Source organism: Empidonax traillii, unplaced genomic scaffold, assembly GCF_003031625.1.
Source record: "Empidonax traillii isolate 1590-97213 ecotype Southwest subspecies unplaced genomic scaffold, ASM303162v1 scaffold375:size1330703, whole genome shotgun sequence".
Classification (NCBI taxonomy): domain Eukaryota; kingdom Metazoa; phylum Chordata; class Aves; order Passeriformes; family Tyrannidae; genus Empidonax; species Empidonax traillii.
In genome coordinates, this window is record NW_020955568.1 from 827,251 (window position 1) to 832,260 (window position 5,010).

Below are 5,010 nucleotides of genomic sequence, written 5' to 3' on the forward strand. Positions count from 1 at the left end.
TAGCTGAGCCTGAGGAACAGCCTGTTTGCAGGAATGGTGCCAGTTCCCCCACTGAAGTGTCTCCAGTCCTAGGGCCAGAGCTCAGGTCGTGCTGCTCCCAGGGAATCCCTGCACACACCCCAGGGGAGCAGGGCCCAGGGGATGGGGCAGATGCAGAACATCCCCCGAGGAGCCCAGGGGGGCTGTGCCCCGAGCCCAGCCTGGCCCCTGGCACAACACTGAGCTGGCAGCATCCACACTGCTCCCCTCCCCAAACCCACCCCTGCCCCCTCACCTTGTGCCTCCCTCACCCTGCGGGGACGGGCAGGACGGATGGATGGACGGTGCTGGTGTGGAGTGCTGAGACCTCTGCTCCCCTGAACCCTCCCGTTCATGGATCGCTGCCTCAACAGGCCATAACGGCTCCATCTATCGGGGTCAATACGGGCGCCTTTGACACATGATAGACAATAATTGCTCCTGCTTAGAGACTTCTTAGTTCATGGATCATTGACCTGATGGGCTCTAACAGCTCTGGCGGAGGCTGCACCCCCTGTGCTCAGCCACCCTCGGGACCGAGCAGCTCTGAACCACCACGGTGTGGGCACGTGGAACGGGGTCTCTCCAAATCCATGCTCCCAGGGCAGGCTGCCAAAGAAGCCCTCCTGGTAGCACTGCCACAGAGGGAAGGCCGGGGTACAGGAGGTACAGGAGCCCGGGAGAAAAGGCCAGCAGGTCCCAGGATCCCCCGAGCACTGCGGGACAGGACCAGGATGCACAGGACCAGGTCACCTCTCCAGCTCTGCAGGCTGGAGCTCTCCTCTCCGACAGCAACTTCCAGGTATATGATTTAATGAAAGGCACAATAAGAAGTGAAACAATTAGAATTTCTGCCTCATTATCATGGTAATCTTATCAGTCGGATAATGAGGTATTAATGGAGATTTAATGTGCCTCTCATAACAGAATCCCTTGGAGAAAACACATAAGGAAATTGCTGTAAATCCACTTAATGATGGAAAGGTCCCCAAACACCATATTCCAGAGGATGAAAAATGCTGGATGCAAATGAGAGAGAATCAAGGTCAATAACACTGCGGGGACCAAACTCATGGCAGTGCCATGGCCGCGCATCCGCCCCGCTCCCACCACTGCGCCCACCTGCCCCCTTCGGCGGCGGGACCAGGGGGGCAGCTGAAGAGATGCTCCTGCCTCACAGGCAAAATGAACATTTTGTAAGAAATAAGATGCAAACATAATACTTTTGGACTTGAGCACTCCCATCAAGGCATCAAACAGCAGGCAGTGGAGATATGGGCACGGTCCTGCTGCAGGCAGAGTCACTCCTTTCCTCTCAAGCTATTAGAACAGCTAAGCTGCAGGAATTAAAATAATACCTGAAGAGCTCTGTGTTAATCAGTCAATGCAGCAATGCTTCCTTTCCCTTTAACTGGATTTTGGTTCTTTTCTGCCACTGTCCCTTCCCTGAGAGGTGTGGGGATGGAGCAGAGCAGCGATGCTCAACAGGAAACCTCACAGAGTTAGTGGGAAGCTGCTCACACTTGCACTGCCATCCCCAGCAGAACTGGTGATGGCATCGGAACAAGGCAGAAACGTCAAAGCCAGGCGGTTAAACTGCTCTCCTTTTAATCAGTTTTTACAGAATAATACATTAATAATCACGTTAAGAGACAAGATGGGGTTCCTGTATACAAGATTGTGCAAGCTCGTTAATTTAGATTTATAAAGGCTTTACCAAAGAGGAGAGGCAGTACAAAGCTTTTCAATAGAGGTAAAGCACAATTAAAAGGTACAGAACACACACTACTAACTTAGCAGAGGTTAATTCTCAAGTAGTACAGGCTCAACCACACCCCCAGCTGTACCCAGACATGAGCATCCTTCCCCCTCCGTCCCCACTGCCCTCCTGCTGCTCCAGCTCCCCCAGCACATCGTGACTCACTCCTGCAAACACGCAGCTCTGCCCCCTCTCCCACCCTCTTCACCCCTCCCCATTCCCATGGCAGAGTTCCCCAATTCTCTGAGAATTTGGTTTAACAGAACAAGAACATTTTCAAGCAATACGAACCAACACTGTGCTCACCAGAGACTCACCCACAGGAAACAGTATCATGTTCGTGGCTTTTTTTCCTGAAATTTATGGCAGTTACATTCAGCATTTGGTAGTAAAAGGTCTTCAAAACAAAAACTTTTAAACTCAAATCCTTGGTAGGCCAGAGACATTCTGATTCTCCTTAAAGAGGATTTAAAAAGGCTTTAAAGAGAAATCTCACTTAGGAGCACAAAGGAATCTCCTAGGGATGAAAAACCCAGCCCTCTTTCCCTCCTCTACCCAAAAAGGAAACCAGCACCTCTGTAACATTCCCAGGCACAGACGTGCCCTCGTTTCATGTGGCAGTTCCTCAGCATGTGCCAACAACCGGCACTGACAACAACGACCGAGCCCAAAGTCCCCGGCTGCGACCTGTCACCAGTGACCTCTCCCCCTTCCCTGTCCCCAAAATGTCCCATTTCTCCTCCAGTGGCTGAAGAAGTTTAATTCACAGAAAGCACCGAGATTACAGCAACCCGTGGCTGGCTGGCACCTTTTGGCAGCAGTTCTGGTACTTTTGGTCCTTTATGCACTGTCTTTTCACCTTCACTATTGCACACCAAACCTAACACCACCACTTCCTAGACATGGAATTTAGCATTTTAAAACAAAACGTTACGGGACACCGGGGAAAACAGTAAAAGGACATTACAGGCAGGTTTTTAATTCTTTGGAAAGCCTAATTCTCTAACTACACCTATCAAGATTATATAAAGGACCTTCAGAGTAGGTTGGAAAAAAAGAAGCAAAGGACCATCTTGCTACAAAAACTCTCAGCTCACCTGGGGCTCACTGAAACTTACTGGTTTTCAAATAACTGAATAACAATTAAAAAAAGACACCAGTTCTTTTAAATATTTTTCTATGCAGAAAAATAAAGTGATAAAAGCTGTGAAGAAAATGGTTCTTGCCCCTTCTATAAGGGAGAGTAAACCTGAAAGAGGCAGTGGTGCTGACCCAACCCTGTGTCCAGGTCAGCAAAGAGGCAACGTGCAGGGTGATCACCAGTTCCAGTGTCTTTATGCCTCCTTTAAGGATCCTATAAATACTCTCCTCAACCAACACCCAAACTGCAGGACTAAGAGAACTTTCACACTTCGTTCTTACTGTCTTGGATATTCAAGTAGTAATTACATATTACAGGACACTTCACTATAAATGGATTTATATTGCTTTTTGATATGATCTGGACATATCTTCAAGGGCATGTTTGTGCTTTGCTGCTGAGTGTTATTGGTCAGGGCTGTGCTTGCAATATTGAGTTACGTGTTCAGCACCAAAAACCCATCGAGGCTAAATAACCAAAATATTGCAGTGCTACACAGACTGAGTCACCACAGTAAGGCAGATCAGAAGAATTCTGTTTGGACTGAGTATTGCTCCTCCACACAGTCGAGTCTCTAATAGAGGAGAAAGACTATTAAGAAAGAGTTACCATCCCAACTTCTCACCTGTGATTAGTTTGGCAGAACTGAGTTATATCTGAGTCCAAGAAAGTGTGTGTCTTTAATTACGCCCTGACAAGTAGCACAGCCAAATCAAGCACTCAATCCTTTGCTCCAATTCCAATTAACTGCATGATTTTCCCAAGTACTCGCTGCTTACAGGTTTTAATCACTGAAATGCACCCACACACAAAATGAACCAATCATGTTTTGAAAAGAACATGAGAAAGATTTTGTTTTCTTTACCACTCACAGACACCAAGTCTTACCACATCCCTCTGTCAGAAGTGCAATGAACACTCTGGAAAGAGCAAGAAATAATACTGACATGAAAAAGTTCAATTCTCGCTGTCCTTTCTCACTGTGTTCAAGCTGAAAAAGGACAGCAAGTGCTTATAAACAGCCAACACGCACTGGCCATGCCCCAGAGCACTTCAGTCATGAAAAACACACGTGGTGGTGTGCATAAAAACCTCTTTAAACTGGTAACTGTCAGTTTAAGGGAAAGGCGGGGTGAGAAATGTATAAAACACCCTGAACTGATGCCATGATATGTTTCATAAAGAACAGTGTTATATTATTTTAAAATATTTCATATGAACAGTAAAACTTGCACTGCTGCATAGCAGACAACACAAAGAACATTTAGTAAAAACATTCACTGAAACCCCTGGCATATGTATTTAATGTCACTAATCAAAATATATATTACAGCCCAAGGTTCTGTTAAGGATCTCTGTTTGGGGTTTGTACAGTATACACAATAGATCAGAAAAAATATTACAGTAAGGTATTTTATTTTTACTTTTTTATATTAGACTTCTCTATTGTAACTTACAGTCCCTCTCCTCTATATATCCAAACCTCTGTAACACCCTAATGCCCTAGCCAAGAAGTGTTCAGCTAGCTAATAAGCCCTATTATAAATTCCAGTTTTAGAAATTTCAGTAATCTTAATTACATTTTAATAAATAGTTCAGTTTGCCCTTTTTAAATCTTAGCCTTTCTAGGAAGTCCTTCTGTCACCAAAACATGGTACATCACAACCTGTTAGAGGTCAGAGAGGCTTTTGCTTTTTATTCGAAGGATAATGAGTCCAAAGAAACTTGCAATGCATTAAATATAGTTATATAATATTTACATTGTCCTCTCAGATTTTAAATTTAGGTGAAATATAATCGATAACTGATGTCAGCTACTACAAACTTTCAGTGTGGCTGGTGTTTTCTTAATAAAAGGTGTATTCAACTAGAAAGTTTACTATGTGGCTGCCCTGATTCCTCTTGTTTCAGTTTTCTGTTAGAAATTAAATGAACTATTCACATGAGGAAGAAATCAGGAAGAGGGGTGGTGGAGAAAGCATGAAACATTTTCTGCATGTTTTGAGATTCCAAAATACCTGAAAACTGTGGTCCCTTTTGCAGTGCCAGTATCTAGAGGGGAGAAAAACGCAACCCAAAGAGAAGAGGAAAA